A 20,483-nucleotide genomic window follows, 5' to 3' on the forward strand; every position below is an offset into this window, starting at 1 on the left:
AAACTCTATTAAAATCATGGGTTCCAAGCATAGTGGGACTTTCCTAGCAGTTTGGAAAGTGCTCCCGAGAAAAAGAGGAAAGTGATAAACTTGAAGGAAAAAGTAGAATTGTTAGATATGCTTCATTCAGGCAAAATGGCTGCTGCAGTTGGCTGCCATTACAGCGCTGAGTCGACCATAAGACATAGCAAGAAAAAAAGAGGAGGAAATCCAAGAAGCTGGTGCTGCAGCTATACCAACAACTGCAAGGCATCTGCATAAACCCCAAGATCTGTACCTCTCGCAAGTAGCAAGTGCAACATTCTTTTGGGTGCAGGATTGTTATTTTAAAAAGGTGTTCTGGTAGCCTCTGGCATCATACAAGAAAAGGCTAAGTCCTTATATGATTCCCTAAAGGAAAATGAAAGTAAAGGATCTACCCCTAGGGATTTTTAGGCCAGCAAAGTCTGGTTTGAAAATTTTAAAAAAAGATTTAGCATACACAATATGAAAGTAATGGGAGAGTGCCTAAGAGTCACCTGCAGAGAACCTCTTTTGTTGCTCAGATGTGGCCTCTCTCTTTAAGCCAACTTGGCAGGTGGACTTGCTGCCCTCCCCCCTAAATGGAACATGACTCCCAGAGGTGTAAATTTCCCTGGCAATGTGGGACATGACTCCCTGGGATGAGCCTGGACCCGGCATCATGGGATTGAGAAAATCTTCTTGATCAAAAGGGGTAAGAGAAATGAAACAATGTAAAGTTTCAGCGACTGAGAGATTTCAAGTGGAGTCAAGAGGTCATTCTGGAGGTTATTCTTATGCATTATATAGGTAACCCTTTTTAGTTTTAGTGTCTTAGAAAAGCTAGAAGTAAGTACCTGAAACTATCAAACTGCAACTCAGTAGCCTTGACTCTTGAAGACCACTGTATAGCAATGTAGCTTATATGATGTGACCATGTGATTATAGAAAACTTATGGCCACACTCCTTTTATCCAGTGTATGGACAGATAAGTAGAAAAATGGAGACAAAAAGTAAATGAATAATAGGGGGGATGGGGTGGATGGTTTGTTTGGGTGTTCTTTTTTACTTTTATATCTTTATTTTTATTTATTTATTTTTGGAATAATGAAAATGTTCAAAAATTGTGGTGATGAATGCACAACTATATGATGATACTGTGAACAGTTGATTATACACTTTGGATGATTGTATGATATGTGAATATATCTCAACATAATTGCAATAAAAAAATAAAGTAATGTGAGAGGCAGCATCTGCCTATCAAGAAGCAGCTAGGATATTTCCTGAAACCCTGGAAAAAAAATTTTTGTGCAGATTTTCCAGATTGCCGGGGCACTGTGCTTCTAACCCCAGTGATGTGGAAGGGATGACTATACTTAGCCATGAGGCTGCATTTAGAAGAGAAGCCAGGTCCTTCAAGAACTTGGGACAGCACGGGTTTGGGCAGGGCCTGAAAGGTGGTGGTGGTGGTGGTGGTGTAGGACAAACTCGACCCTCTCCACAGTTTATCTATAGCCATTCCTATTATTAAACTCCATGTCTATTAAAATCTTCACATGAAAATAATAACCCATATTTATAAAGTAGATTTTGTTTTCCAATAGCATAATACAGAGCTTCTCAGACTTTTCTATCAAAGTATCTCTAATAATGATATACTCACCCACTTCCAGCCAAGAGCAATCTTATTCGAAGTATTAAATTTTCTTCTAAAATATTCATATTGAATTTCTACTCTATTGTAGACATATATTTACATTAACATAAAATATGACTTTCTCTATAAACTTTGCCTAAATATTGTTCCAATGGGGTTTGCTGTTTTAGCCAGTGGTTTCCAACATTCCTGGTTCAGCACAGCTTAGGTTCTCAGTAACCGGAAAAACAAGTCCAAAACCCAGAAAGAGACTGCGCTACAGAGATAGAGGTTGGGACATTTTGAAACTTTCATTCATTGGTCTTTCCCAGCAGAGTGCAAAATGGTAAGGTGAGAACACTGGTTTGCAACATTTTCACTGGGCAGAGCGAAGAGGAGGAATCAGTAAATAAGACCGTACTTCAATGTGGGAATCTAATGTAGAGAAAATCATGCCCTTTGAAGGGAGTAAGGGGAATGATTAGGGATTTGAACTCCTCTAAACACATGCATTTTCCATCCTGTGCCTTATCATATTACATTATATTGCTAATGCTCTTTTCATAAAAACCTCAAATATTTTGGTTATTCTAATTTCAGGTTTATATCAATTAATTTTGCATGAAAGGGGCCTGAAGTTTTGCATTTTAGTATGGAATTAATGTTCATTGATTGTGCTTCTGCTTTCCATAGAAACATCCAATATTAATAATAGTCTTAGTATTGAGAGGGAATATCTGATCCAACTTTCCTGTAGCTGGGGAATTTACTCTCAAACAGCACTGGCAATTAGTCACCTAGCTCTCTGGGAATGTAGAGAAGAAAGAATGGAAGAGGCAAAATATGACTACTTAATTCATTGATAATTTTAGATAATATTTGCTAGAAAGTTCTGAACAGTGTGACTGTGGCCCCTGTAAAGTATCTTGTGTGAAATTCATGGCCCATGCTGTCTATACAGAGTGGGGAAAGAAAACTGCCTTAGAAAGTGGTTCAGTCACCGCTGCTCCGTCTTAACCATAGAGTGCACCAACTGGGAAAAATTTGACCAGCTCAGGAAAAGAAAACATGAAAATATGTTTTGTTTTGCTTTGTTTTGAGATTTTAAAGCTGTTGCAGTATTTTATGTAAATGTTAAATGGTACCTTAGTTAAAAAAAAAAATCTTAACTGCTTTTGTTATCTTATTCAACATATGCACAAAGTACACCAAGATGATACTGTATTTAGATCTGGAAATGTATTCCTTATGCAATCTATGCAGTCATATTTCTTGAATCTCAATATCTGAAATTATCTTGCTTTTTATTGTTTTGCTTTCTACTTCTTCAATGCCTGTCTGCCAGTCTTTCACCATCAGTTTGCATCCTACTAAACTCAAAAGATATTCTCATAACCCTTTATACATTTAAGCCTTACTAGATTTTTAAAATGCTTCAAAATGTCACATACTTTGATTTCATACTATCAAGTAGCTGAATCTATTCTTTTTTTAACTTAAGCAAGTAGTTCAATTGCTGTTACTTTCTACTTTATGAATTCTACATTTTTGAAAGTAATTTTACTATTTTTTTCAGAAAAAAACCATCCACTATTTATTTCTCTTAATTTTCTAATTTTTTTCATATTATTCCTCTTGCTCTTTACATATACACATTTTAATTTTTTCCTGTGTTTTTCCTCTCTAGATCTCCTTGGTATATGCCTTTGGTTTCATCTCCTTGATTGTCTTTACCATAAATTCTCATCACCAAATTTAAAAATAAAAGTTAAATATTCTATATGCATTTTAATATTATTTATACTGCCCACATTCTAGCTCTGCCTATTATTTTTCTCAATTTATTATTTATTTTAAATGACAACAATTTCAACTCCAAGGAAGTAAAGAAAGCAACAAAGGGATTATCTGTTGTGGACTTAATTTTTATCAATAGTGAAGAAACTGGGAGATGAAAAGGAAGTTCAGAAAGAAAGTGAAAATATTGTATTTCAAAACAGTAAGGAACAGTCAGATGTGTTTTCTAGGTTTTGGAAAAGCATATTTTAAGAAATTCAAAGACAAGTTCGTCATGCTTCCTTAACCAGATTTGTAATAAGCAAAATTGCTGATGAGCATTTGGTAGCAACAAGAATGCAATTCTAACCATACTAATTTTAATAATTTTGTGAAGTTCTCCAAACACTATTCTGTGTGCTGTGGTTTGTTTTTAACCACTTTGAGTGTCCTAGACAGCTTTCAGAATATGATGAATGCTAGTAACCATCTCACACCCTTCCCTTTCCCCAGAAATGCACACAATCACATCTTCCAAATATTGCATATCATTTCAGATAATTTATAGATCCATGGAGGCCCAAACTTGTGGTTGGATAGGGAATACATTTGAAGTCTAACTTAAATAAACCTCTTCTGTAAGCTTATGTAAAATTTTTAATTTTTACATAATTAGCTGCAAGTATATAGTCTTGTCTGCTTAACTTCTATCACATGCTACCTGAACTGTTTCATAGCATTTCTTCCTGCCTTGTATTATAACATTCTACACATATCTCATCCTCACTTCTGGACTATAACTTCCTTGAGAGAAGAGTATATGTTTGTATTTCTCACAGGATTGAATGAAAGAAGCCACAGTAGTAAAAAAACATGGGACACGTAACTATCAATGAGTACAAAAAGGTCAAATATATCCATTATTTTAAGCACAGAATGAACTAAAGCTAGTAAAGTAAACCCAAAATTTTAAAAACTATTTTAAAAGTAACATTTGGATAAAAAACAGCAAGATGTTTGCCATTTTGGAAGGTGATGACATTTGGCTTCCATTTGATCTATCAAGGAGCATAAATTTAAAAGAGAAAAGGAAAGGGAAATTTTCTTTAAGAACATTTTTGTTTAACATCAGTCACAGTATATTTGGAAACCACCCAGTGGCTTCAGAAGATTTTAATGTACCAAGGTCTCTCAATAAAAGAACCAGGAGCTTTGGCAAACAGTTGTCTGTAGTGATCTCTGAAGAGAAGCAGGCATTACAGCAGTCTGTAGAATTTGGGTGAAAAGTAAAGCTATCATGATTGTCCAAAGAGGAAAAGGGATGAAATGCACATAATATAGACTAGAAAAATATGAACATCAAGAGAAAGAAGTTATAACAGGAATATAATGAAAGTTCATGAAGTCATATCAAGCAATATATATTTTATTTAGAAAGCATGACTTGCTCTTTGTAGACCCGTGTTAGCTTAATTCATTAAGCCTTAATGTCATCACTGCTTTGTATATGTCAGAAATGAATAGTCAAAGACCAGGACTCCATCATTCTGTTTAATATCTTCAAGTTATACTTCAGTTTGCAAATGTACTTTTAACACACTCTTCATATATGGCTTGACCAGGACTGCATATAATCAGCCTATCACTTCCCTCTCACAAGTACTCTCAATATTTCATGTGTTCTACCAATCAACTGCTTCCACTGTTGACTAATATTACATTTAGAAGATCACTCCTTATCCTTTTTCAAAACATCTTTTGACCTTTTCTAAAATAATTCACTGACCCTAAAACTATAAGATATTTGAAGGCCACTACCACAATTTTAATGTTTGTAAATTTATAAAGCAAATTTAGTCAGTATTGATTTAATGTACAATGGACTTTATATAAATAAAAATACACTTTGAATAAATATGGTAAGTAAATATGATACGATACAAAAATTTACATAAATATGTGATAAAACTCAGCCCATATTCTTTAAGGACAATTACGGATATTTTTTCTGCATTTAATATTGCTGTGTGATATTTATCAATTATTAGTTATAAATGGTCCAGATTTAAATAAATCTCAACTCATTTTTCATCTTAAACAATACACATCTATTAAAGTCTTAAAATGTAGTGACTATTATTTTAATAAAATTTCAGACATAATTTTAATACAATGCAATTGTGCAATTCCTTGTAGGCTGAGAACAGCTGAGGTTTTCTCCACAGAGAGAGAGCGAGGGACAGAAAAACTCCCAGGTTCACCCGTCAGCCAGAGATAGCACCCAATTCTCTGGGCTCCCTATCCTGAGACAGATATGTCCCCCGATTCTCCCAAGGTCAGTTGTCACCGAAAGCCTCTGTCTGCTTGTTGAGGATTCACTGTCTGTATTGAGCAGTTAATATTAAAACCTCACTTGGAGCTGGGCTGAGAGAGTGCACGGCATGGCTTCCATGAGGGAGGGGCTCTCGGCCTAGGTTCTTGGCTCTCAGCATGGGTCCGCAGTTTTACTTACAGATTTTATGCTGTGATCTTGGGCATTCCTCCCAATTCAGGTCTGTGGATGTTGAGTGTACAGTCACGTTTGTCTCCCTGCTATTATTCCAGGTTATTTACTGTTTTTTTATTCATTTATGAATTGTTCTGGGGGAGACTAAGTCTTCCACTTCTTTCTATGCCACCATCTTCCCAGAATCCCCAACATGTGTTCTTAACTTGAACTCTTAGTTTCCTCATTAGAGTTAGTTCATATTATTGAGACCATACAGTATTTGTCCTTTTGTTTCTGGCTAATTTTGCTCAACATAATGTCCTCAAGGTTCATCTACGTTGTTGTCTTATGTAATATTCCATTGTATGTATATACCACAGTTTGTTTATCTACTGATCTGTTGAGACATTTGTGCTGTTTCCATCTCTTGGCGATCATGAATAATGCTGATATAAATATCAGTGTATAAATGTCTATTTGTATCACTTCCTTTGAGTATATACTTATTAATGAAATTGTTGGATCCAATAGCAATTCTACACGTAGCTCCCTGAGGAACTGCCAAACTGCCTTCCAAAGCAGTTGCACAATTCTTCATTGCACCAACAGTGAATAATGTAGCTCTTTTCCCACATCTTCTCCAACACTTGTAGTTTTCTGGGGTTTTTTGATAATGGCCATTCTAGTAGGTGTGAGATGATATCTCATTTTGGTTTTGATTTGCGTTTCCCTAACAGCTAGTGAAGTTAAGCATCTTTTCATATGTTATTAAGCCATTTGTATTTCCTCTTTGGAAAAGTGTCTGTCCATGTCTTTTGCCCATTTTTCAGTTGTGTTCTTTGTCTTTTTGTTGTTGAGTTGTAAGCTCTCTTTATATATCCTGGATATTAAACCCTTATCTGATATGTGGTTTCCAAATATTGTCTCCAATTGTGTAGGTTGCCTTTTTTACTTTCCTGACAAGGTCCTTTGATGCACAAAAGTGTTCAGTTTTGAGGAGATCCCATTTATCTATTTCTTCCATCATTGCTTGCACTTTGGGTATAAGGTCTAGAAAATCACCTCCTATCACAAGATCTTTAAGTTATTTCCCTACATTTTACTCTAAAAGTTTTATGGTCTTAGGTCCAGTGTTTAGGTCTTTGATCCATTTTGAGTTAATTTTTGTATAAGGTGTAAGACATGGTTCTCTTTCATTCTTCTGTACATGGGTATCCAGTTCTCCAAGCACCATTTGTTGAAGAGGCTGCTCTGTCCCAATTGAGTCAACTTGACTGCCTTATCAGAGATCAATTGTCCATAGATGAGAGAATCTATTTCTGAACACTCAGTTCAATGCCATTTGTCAGTATACCTATCTTTATGCCATGCTGTTTTGACCATGTAGCTTTGTAATATGTTTTAAAGACAGGTGGTGTGTGAACTCACAGTTCATTTTTCTTTCTTGAGATATTTTTAGCTATTCAGGACACCCTGCCTTTCAAATAAATTTGATTATTGATTTTTCTATCTCTGCAAAGTATGTCGTTGGGATTTTAATTGGTATTGCAGTGAATCTACAAATCAATTTAGTCTTCCAATCCATGAACACAGTATGTATGTCCTTCCATTTATTTAGGTCTTCCTTGACTAAGTTTAGCAATTTTTTGTAGTTCTCTGGATATAAGTCTTTTATGTCCTTGTTAAATTTATTCCTAAATATTTGATTCTTTTGGTTGCTATTGTAAATGGATTTTTTTCTTGATTTCCTCCTCAGATTGCTCCTTACTAGTGTATGGAAACACTATTGATTTTTATGTGTTTACCTTGTATCTTGCCACTTTGCTGTACTCATTTATTAGCTGTAGTAGCTTTTCAAGATCTCCTACATATAAGATCATGTCATCTGCAAACAGTGAAAATTTTGCTTCTTCCTAATTTGGATGCCTTTTATTTATTTTTCTTACCTAATTATTCTAGCTAGAACTTCCAGCACAATGTTGAATAACAATGGTAACAGTGGGCATCCTTGTCTTGTTTCTGATCTTAGAAGAGAGGGAAAGTTTTCAGTCTTTCCCCAGTGAGTATGATGTTAGCTGTGGGATTTTCATATATTCCCTTTATCATGTTGAGGAACTTTCCTTCTAATTATATCCTTTGAAGTGTTTTAATCATGAAAGGATGTTGACTTTCATCAAATGCTTTTTCTGTATCAATCGAGATGGACATATGATTTTAATCCTTTGATTTATTGATGTGGTGTATTACATTAATTGATTTTCATGTATTGAACCACCCTTGCATATCTGGAATGAAACCCACTTGGCCTTGGTGTATCATTCTTTTTATGTGCTGCTGGATTCAATTTGCAAGTATTTTGTTCAGGATTTTTGCATTATATTAAAGATATTGGTCTGTATTTTTCTTTTCCTGTAGTATCTTTGTCTGGCTTTGGTATTATGGTGATGTTGACTTCATAGAGTGAGTTAGGTTTCTTTCCCCCCTCTTCAATTTTTTTGAAGAGTTTTATCAGGATTGGTACTAATTCTTTCTTGAATGCTTGGTAAAATTCACATGTGCAATCACTGGTCCTGGACTTTTCTCTTTTGGGAGATTTTAATGACTGATTCAATCTCTTTACTTGTGATTGCTTTGTTGAGGTCTTCTATATCTTCTTGAGTCAATGTTGGTTGTTCATTCTTTTCCAGGTAGTGGTCCATTTCATCTAAGTTGCCTAGTTTATTAGTGTATAGCTGCTCATAGTATCCTCTCGTTATCTCCTTTATCTCTTCAGGGTCAGTAGTTATGTCCCCCCTCCCATTTCTGGCATTATTGATTGGCATCCTTTCTCCTTTTTCCTTTGTCAGCCTAGCTAAGGGTCAATTGATTTTATAGATTTTCTCAAAGAATCAATTTCTGTTTTTGTTGATTCTCTCTATCATGTTCATGTTTTCAATTTTATTTATTTATTCTCTAATCTTTGTTTTTTCTTTCCTTCTGTTTGCTTTGGGGTCAGTTTGCCATTCTTTCTCTAGTTCCTCTGGGTGAACAGTTAAGTCCTCTATTTTGTCTCTTTATTCTTTGTTAATATAGGCATTTTTGGGCAATAAGTTTTCCTCTCAGCACTGCCTTTGCTGCTTCTCATAAGTTTTGTTCTCATTTTCATTTGCCTCAAGATATTTACTGATTTATCCTGTAATTTCTTCCTTGACTCACTGGTGGTTTAAAAGTATGTTGTTTAGCCTCCATATATTTGTGAATTTTCCAGCCTTCGAAATGTTATTGATTTCAGCTTCATTCCACTATGATCCAAGAAAGTGTTTTATATAATTTTGATCTTTTTAAATTTATTCGTACTTGCTTTGTGACCCAATATGTGGTCTAACCTTGAGAATGATCCATGAGCACTTGAGAAAAATGTGTACCCTACTCTTTGGGGGTGCAATGTTCTGTAAATGTTTGTGAAATCTCTGTTTCCTTATTGATCCTCTGTCTAGATATTCTACCTATTGATGTGAATGGTGTACTGAAGTCTCCAAATCTTATTGTGGAGGGATATACTTCTCTCTTCAGTGCTGCCAGTGTTTGCCTCATGTATTTTGGTACACTCTGGTTCTGCACATAAATATTTATGATTGTTATGTCTTCTTGATGAATTGTCCCTTTTATTAATACATGGTTTCCTTATTTGTCTCTTTTAATAGCTTTACATTTGAAGTCCTATTTGTCTGATATTAGCATAGCTAGCCCTACTTTTTTTCTGGTTTTTGTTTGCATGAAATATCTTTTCCCATCCTTTCACTTTCAATCTATTTTTTTAACCTTTTTTTTTTTTTCATTTTTATTGAGATTGTTCAGATACCATACAATTATCCAAAGATCCAAAGTGTACAATCACTTGCCCCTGGGTACCCTCATACAGCTGTGCATCCATCACACTTAATTTTTGTTCAATTTTTAAAAACTTTTCATTACTCCAGACAAGAAATAAAGTGAAAGATGAAAAGAGAAAAAAAGAAAAGGAAACTCTAATCCTCCCCTATCCCTAACCAACCCCCCTCAATTGTTGACTCATGGTATTGATAAAGTACATTTGTTACTGTTTATGAAAAAATGTTGAAATACTACTAACTGTAGTATATAGTTTGTAATAGGTATATAGTTCTTCCCTATATGCCCCTCTTTTATTAACTTCTAATTGTGTTATCATACATTTGTTCTGGTTCATGGAAGCGATTTCTAGTATTTGTACAGTTGATCATGGACATTGCCCACCATAGGATTCAGTTTTATACATTTCCATCTTTTGACCTCCAACTTTCCTTCTGGCGACATATATGACTCTGAGCTTTCCCTTTCCACCTCATTCACACACCATTCAGTGCTGTTAGTTATTCTCACATCTTGCTACCAAGACCCCTGTTCATTTCAAAACATTTAAGTTCATCCTAATTGAACATTCTGTTCATACTAAGCAACCACTCCCCATTCTTAAGTCTCATCCTATATCTTGGTACCTTATATTTCATGTCTATGAGTTTACATATTATAATTAGTTCCTATCAGTGAGACCCTGCAATAATTGCCCTTATGTGTCTGGCTTATTTCACTCAGTATATTGCCCTCGAGGTTTTGTCATCAACCCATTTTTTTTTTAATATGGTTTTGTCCACTCACCATACATTCCATCCCAAGTAAATAATCGATGGTTCTCTGCATGGTCATACATTTATGTGTTCACCACCTTCACCACTATCTATATAAGGGCATCTACATTTCTTGCACAAGGCAGGAGGGAGAATCAAAGAAGGTAGAGAGGCAAAAGAAAGAGGAAAAAAAAAATGACAGCTAGGAAGCAGCAAAAGGAAAGATAATCTTAAATCAAACTAAAGAGTCAGACAACACCACCAATGTCAAGTGTCTAACATGCCTCCCCTATCCCCCCCTCTTATCTGCATTTACCTTGGTATATCACCTTTGTTACATTAAAGGAAGCATAATACAATGATTCTATTAGTTACAGACTCTAGTTTATGCTGATTGCATCCCTCCCCCAATGCCTCCCCATTTTTAACACCTTGCAAGGTTGACATTTGCTTGTTCTCCCTCGTAAAAGAACATATTTGTACATTTTATCACAATTTTTGAATACTCTAGATTTCACCAAGTTACACAGTCCCAGTCTTTATCTTTCCTCCTTTCTTGTGGTGTCTCACATGCTCCCCACCTTCCTCTCTCAACCGTATTCATAGTTACCTTTGTTCAGTGTACTTACATTGTTGTGCTACCATCTCCCAAAACTGTGTTCCAAACCACGCACTCTTGTCTTCTATCACCCTGTAGTGCTCCCTTTAGTATTTCTTGTAGGGCAGGTGTCTTGTTAACAAAGTCTCTCACTGTGTTTGTCAGAAAATATTTTGAGCTCTCCCTCATATTTGAAGGACAGCTTTGCTGGATATAGGATTCTTGGTTGGTGGTTTTTCTCTTTCAGTATCTTAAATATATCACACCACTTCCTTCTTGCCTCCATGGTTTCTGCTAAGAGATCCGCACATAGTCTTATTAAGCTTCCTTTGTATGTAATGGATCGCTTTTCTCTTGCTGCTTTCAGGATTCTCTCTTTGTCTTTGACATTTGATAATGTGATTATTAAGTGTCTTGGTGTAGGCCTATTCATATCTCTTCTGTTTGGAGTATGCTGCGCTTCTTGGATCTGTAATTTTATGTCTTTCATAAGAGATGGGAAATTTTCATTAATTATTTCCTCTATTATTGCTTCTGTCCCTTTTCCCTTCTCTTCTCCTTCTGGGACACCAATGACACATACATTATTGTACTTTGTTTCATCCTTGAGTTCCCGGAGATGTTGCTCATGTTTTTTCATTCTTTTCTCCATCTGCTCCTTTGCATGTAGGCTTTCAGGTGTTTTGTTCTCCAGTTCCTGAGTGTTTTCTTCTGCCTCTTGAGATCTGCTGTTGTATGTTTCCATTGTGTCTTTCATCTCCTGTGTTGCGCCCTTCATTTCCATAGATTCTACTAGTTGTTTTTTTGAACTTTTGATTTCTGCCGTATATATGCCCAGTGTTTCCTTTACAGCCTCTATCCCTTTTGCAATATCTTCTCTAAACTTTTTGAATTGATTTAGCATTAGTTGTTTAAAGTCCTGTAACTCAGTTGAAGTGTACGTTTGTTCCTCTGACTGGGCCATAACTTTGTTTCTCTTAGTGTAGGTTGTAATTTTCTGTTGTCTAAGCATGGTTTCCTTGGTTATCCAAATCAGATTTTCCCAGACCAGAACAGGCTCAGGTCCCGAGGGAAGAAATATTCAGTATCTGGTTTCCCTGTGGGTGTGTCTTAGAAAATTGCTCCACCCTTTGATGCCTCAGGTCACTGTGCTTTTCTGCCTAGCAGGTGATGCCTGTTAGCCTATAATTCTTGACTGGTGTGAGGAGGTATGGCTGTGTTCCCCTGGGCTCTGGGGTCTGGTTCTGAATGGAAAGGGCCCTACCCCTTTCCTCCTAGAGAAGACAGACCCCCCAGGTGGAGCTCATTAGCATTTCAGTGGTCTCTCTCTGCTTGTGCTGTCTCCAGCCTTCCCCGAGTCACAGCCCTGAAAACTGGAAATGACTGGGGCTTTCTCCACTGAGCCAAAAAAGAAACAGATAGTCCCCTTCAGACCCAGTCCAAGGGAACCCTCCAGCTCTCCACTGTCAGTCGTCACCCAAAGCCTCTGTCTGTTTTTTGGGGATTTGTACCTGTAGTGAACAGTTCACACTCACTACTTAAAACCCCAGTTGGAGCTCAGCTGAGCTATATTCGCTTGCTGGGAGAGAGCTTCTGTCTGGCACCACGAGGCTTTGCAGCTCAGGCTTTGGAGGAGGGGTTCTCACAACTTGGATCCACAGATTTTACTTACAGGTTTTATGCTGTGTTCTCTGGCATTCCTCCCAATTCAGATTGGTGTTTGATGAATGGATGGTCTCGTTTGTCCCCCCGCAGTTATTCTGGATTATTTACTAGTTGTTTTTGTTTTTTTGTAGTTGTTCCAGGGGGCTACTTAGCTTCCACTCCTCTCTATGCCACCATCTTGCCCCGCCTCCTCACTTTCAATCTACTTTTGTCCTTGGTTTTAAAGTGTGTCTCTTGTAAACATCTTATAGATGGCTCCTGTTTTTTAACCCATCTGCCAGTCTTTGTCTTTTTTTATTGGGGAGTTAAATTCATTAACATTCAATGTTGTTGCTGTAAAGGCAGTACTTTCTTTTACCATTTTGCCTTTGGATTTTACGTATCATATCTTATTTTATCCCTCTCTTTTTACCCTTACTGATAATCTATATATATACACTCTTTTCCTATCTACCTGTAGTGTTCCCCCTAGAATTTTTTTGTAGAGCAACTCTTTCAGGGTCTGTTTGTCAGAAAGTATTTTAAATTCTCCCTCATTTTTGAAGGACAGTTTTGCTGGATAAAGAATTCTTGGTTGGCAGTTTTTCTCTTTCTGTATCTTAAATATATCTCACCACTGCCTTCTTGCCTCCATGGTTTCTGATGAGAAACCAGACACATAGTCTTATTGAGCTTCCCTTGTATGTGATGGATCTTTTTCCTCTTTCTGCTTTCAAAATTCTCCCTTTGTCTTTGACCTTGGACAATCTGATTAGTAAGCATCTTGGAGTATGTCTATTCAGATCTATTCTATTTGGGTACCCAGAGCTTTTGGGATCTATAATTTTATGTCTTTCATAAGAGTTGGGAAATTTTCAATGACTTTTTCTTCCATTATTCTTTCTGCCCCTTTTCTCTTCTCTTCTCATTCTGGGACACCCATAACATGTATATTTGTGTGCTTTATGTTGTAATTCATTTCCTTGAGACCCTGTTCATATCTTTCCATTCTTTTCACTATCTGTTCTTTTGTGTGTAGGATTCCAGATGTTCTGTCCTCTAGTTCACTAATCCTTTCTTCTGTCTCTTCAAATGTGCTGTTGTATGTCTCCATTGTGTTTTTCATCTCTCTATTGTGCCTTTCATTTCTGTAGGATCTGCTATTTGTTTTCTCAAGCTTTTAAGTTCATCTATATAGTCACTCAGTGTCTTTATATCCTTCATCTCTTTTGCCACATTTTCCTCCAACTCACTGATTTTATTTAGAATATTTGTTTGAACATCTTTAATTAGTTGTTTCAACTCTCATTTGGAGTGTTAGTTTATTCCTTTGAGTGAGCCGTATCTTCGTGCTCCCTGTTATGACTCATGATTTTTTGCTGATGTCTTGCTATCTGATTTCCTTGATTTGTTTATTCTGTAGATTGTTTTCTCTCTTTTACCTAGATTTTTCTTGTTAGCTGGCTTTGTTCTTTATCTATTCTTTGAAATTCAGTTCAACTTATTCTAGACCTCTAGCACAGCTTCTGTTTAATTGACCAGAATTTTTCTACTCTTGTTTTTCAGGTTTTGCCCTATCTATATGGAAGCTTTTTGAGGGTCTCCCCAGATAAGATCAACCCCAATCAGATTTTTCCAGACACGACAGACCCAAGACTCAGGATGAGAGTGTAATAAGCATCAAGTTTCCCTGGTTATCAGACCCACCAGGTTGGTAGTCCTTCCTGTGAAGCCTCTTGATTCTGTACGTTTTCTATCCTGCCCAGCAGGTGGTGCTTATCAGCCTGTAGCTCCCCAGTAGTGTAAACTAGTACAGTGCTTTTAATCCTCAGCAGACCCTGTCCCTGCTGGCAGTGTGGTTGAGACAGAGGCTGAGGCTGACAGCGGGCTTAAACTGTTTCTGTTTTCCAGCCCCTGGGGCCTGAATTTTCTGGTGGAGAGCCACCACTTTTGCTGGTTCCTGCTCTCCTCCCTGTCTTGGGGAATATAAGCCTTTCAGGGAAGTATCTCCTTAACCTGACTAGTTACTTTGTCAGATATTCCTTAAGTCTGCCCTTGCCTGGGACAGTACTGATAACTGAAAAGACTCTTGCTTTCTTTATGCTACTAGGTAACATAAAAAAAAAAGCTCCTTTTCAGGGCCAGTCCCCAGCCCCCCAGTTTGCAAATCTGCTGCTGGAGTTGGCACCTGGTTCTATATGTCCCTTTTTTGGGGGCACAACCATTTTCTAGTATTCTTCACCCAGCCAACTCCAAATGCCTCTGGATTTTTTTTTCCATTAGCCCCACCCCTCTCTGCCATGGAGTGAGATCTGGGTTCCTTTCATGCTTTCTCTGGGTTTATCTGTGCTTGGAGGTTACATTCAGCAGTCCAAATTTGTTAATTGAAAAAGCAATTGGAGCTTGGTTGAATCTTCCCTTGTTGCTAGAAGAGACTGCTTCTTTTTCCCATGGGGAAATGATTCCAGATGAGCCTACCATGCCAGTGGGGGAGGGGCACCAGCCTCCACAGATTGGGAGACTTCAGTACAGTTCTTCTCTGTGATCTCTGCATTTCCATCAATTCTGAACTGGTGTACAATGTGTGTCTGGTCACAGAAGTCCCCCAAATAATTGTTTCAGACAGTTCCTGGCTATTTACTACCTGTCCTAGAGAATGGATGAAATTCCACACCTCCTGTGCTATTTTGTATATTTATGTCCCCCAGAAAAAGCCATATTCTTTAATGCATTCTTGTGGGGGCAAACGTATTAGTGTGGATTGGGTTGGAACCTATTGGTTCAGTGTCCATGGAGATGTGACCCACCCAACTGTAGGTGATAACTCTGATTGTATAATTTCCATGGAGGCATGGCCCTGCCCATTCAGCATGGGCCTTGTTTAGTTTACTGGAGCACTTTATAGGCTCAGACAGAAGGAGCTCATAGCTAGCTGGAGCTGAGACAGACATTTTGAAGATTGCCATTGGAAGCTGATGCAGACACTTCGGAGAATGCCATTTTGAGACACAACCTGGAAGCAAGCAGATGCCAGCCACATGCCTTCCCAGCTAACGTAGGTTTTCTGGATGCCAATGGCCTTTTTACAGTGAAGGTACCCTTTGTTGATGGACACTTTATGGCCTAAAGACTGTAACTGTGTAACCAAATAAACCCCCTTTGTAAAAGCCAGTCCATTTCTGGTGTTTTGCATTCTGGCAGCATTAGCAAACTGGAACACCTTCCTTGAATTACTTTTTCTTAAAGAGAGCCTGCCAAAATTGTATAAGCTTCAGGCTCCACAAAACCTTGATCTCCTTCTGATTTTCAGGTGAATATTATTTAATGATACTTCAGGATACTGGAATATAAATACATTTACATAAGTCCTAACTAAATGTAACAGACTATATGTCCACATGGAAGGTCACCAAAATTCTACTTATTTACAAACTTTCATATTTATGTAAGTACCTTCCTTGATATATTTTCAGGTAATCAGAAGATAAGGTGCCATATATAATTTACAGACCATATAATCAATATAGTATAACAGATCTTCTAGCAGGCCAAGTCAAACTTAGTTTCTGCCAGGGAATAATCACAACACTGTGCTTTAGTAGATAACAGAGACATTGCATTAAAATAACCCATACAGATTTGGAAATACATCCTTGGAGCACAAAAATATTACTGCCCCCCATCCCCCAAATTTTCCAATATGTTGTACTCACTCAAAGTCTGAGGAGGTAAGTATATGACTGTGGTACTTGTTCTAGGCTTTCTACAGAGTCAGGCGAAGGCTTACACTCTGCAGGTTGTACACCCATTGTTTGTACAATTGCATGATACAGATTTACTGAATGAATTACAGAATGAATGAAATCAGACCCTTTATTTTTTTAACTTATATAGGCATGAACTCATAGATTCTTATTTAATTCAGTGGATTATACTCTGTTACTAACATGCTTTATTTTGATGCTCAAATTGTACCAGATTTGGCCAGTAGGTGCTCCTTCAAGTTTGCTCCTGTTTCTTTTTATTATGTCCTTCTGAATCTTTGAGCACTTCCTTGCTTCCTGGTATGATAAGATGTTTTAAATTACTCTTATTCTTTCTCTTGTCCAGCTCTGGAGTTTTCCTTTCCTACAAGGAGCCCTGGTTCCATTTAGTGGAGAATGATATTTAGAAACCAAGTTCTGGATATTTGGCTTGTTTGTTTCTATTGTTGGGCCATTTCTTCTAGGCCCTTTCAGTGGACAGAGCTAGGAAATATACACAGATAGAGATATTTCAAATGTGTCTTTTTATATATTTAAGATATACAGATATAGATAGATACATATATCAACATATATGAAAACCATGAGTTTATCGTGATACTTCTAATTAAACACTATAAGTCCTTTTAATTTCACAAGAAGAAATAACTCAAAACCTTGGCTTATTACAAATAAAAATTTAACATTTTTGACCAGAAAATGTTTGTTCTCTACACAAAATGGCCCTAAAAAGTAATAATACTAATCTTGAGAGGAGCATAACCAAATAGGATCCATTAATAGTAACACTTAATGTATCTTAGAATCTTACATATTGGGGGGAGACATTATCTAGAACTGTGACCTAGAGTATTAACTTGCAGTGTTGTTTTGGTTTTGTCTTGGTTTGGAAAAATAAGATCAGGTTACAAAACCTTATCCTAATTTCCCTGACACTTCTACCCACATTGACAAAGCAATTATGCATTCATTACACTCCGAATCTTGAGACAAATGCATATTATGAGGGGGTTGTAGACAAAGAAAGAAGTGGTGACACTGTCTACATGTGAGCAACAGTAGTATTCTTCCTTTGACTGAATATAGTAGAGACAAATGCAATGCAAGTGGTTCCACGTAATCATAGCTCCACTATTGCTTGGCTTCCAAAATGGATGGTTTATCCAAAGAAGATGCTGAGGAGTTGTGAGCATTAAAATAATCAGGATTTGCATCATAAAATTCTGTGACCATGGATCAGAATTCTTATAGAGTTTTCTCACATCATGCCTTCTATGATATTCTATCCTTCCCCTATAACAATAAAAGCAAAAGCTTCTCTGCTTGGTTAATTAATACCAAAGATTAATGAATTAGAAAAGCAAAAGCTTCTCTGCTTGGTTAACTAATACCAAAGATTAATGAATTAGAAGTGGGGCCTGTATTTACTGGTTCATTTGATTTATCTACTAAGATAAAGCCAACTTTAATAGTTTTAAATTTGTTTTACCTTGCATAACAAAACAAATATTCTCATTTTAATATTGCATCAAATATACATTTGCTGTTGCCTAGTAATAATTTTTATAAACTGAAAATGTCATATATATATATATGCTAGTTTTAATTTAACTTTATAAATCATAAATATCTGAAGTCACAGGCTATAATAAAAAACAGCAATTTGACCAGTGATAGAAGAAAAAATTAACTAGCTGTTACTATGGGACATGAATCATATATATTATATTTTATTTAGTCATTGAAACAACTGTGATTTGTAGTTATTATTATTTCCATTTCATGGAAGAATAAATTGAGACTACACATCTTATTAAGTTTGGCCAAGTTCTCATAACTAACATAATGTGGAGAAAGGACTCAAACCCATATCGGTCTGACTCTAGATCTCATGCTCTTTGAATGCATCAAATAAGACTTTACCCATCCCTTGTCCAATAACAACTTTGGTCAATTTGATTCTTTGCATTTTCAAATGTAAAAGAAGGATGTTGGCCTATCTTAGTGATTTACAGCATTTTTAACATCAGTTAATGCACCCAATGATTTTTTAAGGTTGTGTGCCAGTTTGAATGTATTGTGTCCCCCAAATGCCATTGTCTTTGTAGTTTTGTGGGGCAAGCATTTTGGTGATGGTTGGATTTGCTTGGAATGTGCCCCACCCAGCTGTGGGTAATGATTCTGATGAGATGTTTCCATGGAGGCGTGGCCCCACCCATTCAGGTTGGGCCTTGATCGGTGGAGCTACATAAATGAGCTGACTCGGGGGGAGGAAAAGGGAGTGTAGCTGGGAGTGATGTTTTGAAGAGGAGCAAGCTTGCTACACAGGAACATCCTGGGAGAAAGCCGTTTTGAGGCCGGAGCTTTGGAGCAGATGCCGGCTGCCTTCCCAGTTAACAGAGGTTTTCCGGACACCATTGGCCGTCCTCCGGTGAAGGTACCCGATTGCTGAGGTGTTACCTTGGACGCTTTGTGGCCTTAAGACTGTAACTGTGTAGTGAAATAAACCCCCGTTTTATAAAAGCCTATCCATCTCTGGTGTTTTGCATTCTGCAGCATTAGCAAACTAGGACAGATTTTGGTACCAGAGAGTTGGGGTGCTTTTGCTGCTGAGTTTGCAATACCCAAACATTGTTTGGAACGGCTTTCAAATGGATAAAGGGAAGTTTCTGGAAGAATTGGGAGGAGCTTGATAGAAAAGGCCAAAACTGCTTTAAAGAGACTGTTTGTGGAAATATGGACTCTAAAGATACTTCTGATGAGGCCTTGAACAGAAATGATGAATATGTTGTTGTAAACTGGAAGAAAGGTGATCCTTGTTTTAAAGTAGCAGAGAATTTGGAAAAATTGAGTCCTGGTGTCAGATGGAAGGAAGAATTTGAAAGCAACAACCTGGAATACTTAGCTGAGGAGATCTCCAGACTACGTGCGGAGGATGTACCCTGGCTTCTCCTTGCAGCTTCTAGTAAAATGTGAGCGGAGAGAGATAAACTTAGAACTGAACTCTTGGGTTCAAAGAAACCAGAAGCTGATGGCTTGGAAAATTACGAGATTCTAGGGGGTGGAATCCCAGAAGCTACAGCCCAACATGAGAATGTAACCAAACACGGAACCCAGCCGCCATTTCATTACGAGCCAAGATTGGAGATGGAATTATCCAGAAAGGATTTGTGGAAAGTCCTATTGTCTAATGGCTTTGATCCCTGTGTGCTTCATGCAAAGCCAACAGAATTTTTGCAAGATCTTTACAGACAGAGCCATTGCCGGTGTGGACTGGAAGAGACAGACAAGGAAAAAATTAAAGGGAAAATCTCTTCAAAGACAGAGCCATGGAGGTTGAGGTCTGGAGTCAAGAAGGCTCGGGCTGGGAGAGCGGAGCAGCCCACATGCATGGAAAAGGTGAATTTGCCCTGGAGGTCGAGGGTGGACTTTCTGCCACGATGCTCTGGAAGAATTTTGTCATCTGAGGTCCCAAAGAGGGCGGAGCACATTCGCAGAGAATTGGGGAGAGCCTGGCTGCCACCACACTGTTCTGAAGGGGTTGATCGTGTGCCCCGGAGATGGAAGGGAATCCAGGAGCTGCCCCGATGTTTGAGGAGGGTGGGGCCGAGAAGGTGGTCTCCCCAATGTGTGGATATGTTGGAGCACTCACCCAAGCATTTGGAGAGAAAAGGGCTGCCACAAAGGGACTTAGGAAGCATTAGATTCCTGCTCTCTCAAGCCCCAAGGATACAGCATTGTTCTGTAAATGACTCTCAGACTTTGAAATCTAATGGAGTTTGTTCTGCGGGTTTTAGGAACTGTTTTGCTCCTGTTAACCCTGTTTTCCTTATGCTTTCTCCTTATGGCAATGGAAATCTTTATCCTATGAATGTCTCTCCTTTGTATATTGGGAGCACATGTTCTAAGTTCACAAATCCACAGCTAAAGAAGAATTATGCCTTAGGA

The sequence above is a fragment of the Choloepus didactylus genome, chromosome 5, assembly GCF_015220235.1.
Source record: "Choloepus didactylus isolate mChoDid1 chromosome 5, mChoDid1.pri, whole genome shotgun sequence".
NCBI lineage: Eukaryota > Metazoa > Chordata > Mammalia > Pilosa > Megalonychidae > Choloepus > Choloepus didactylus.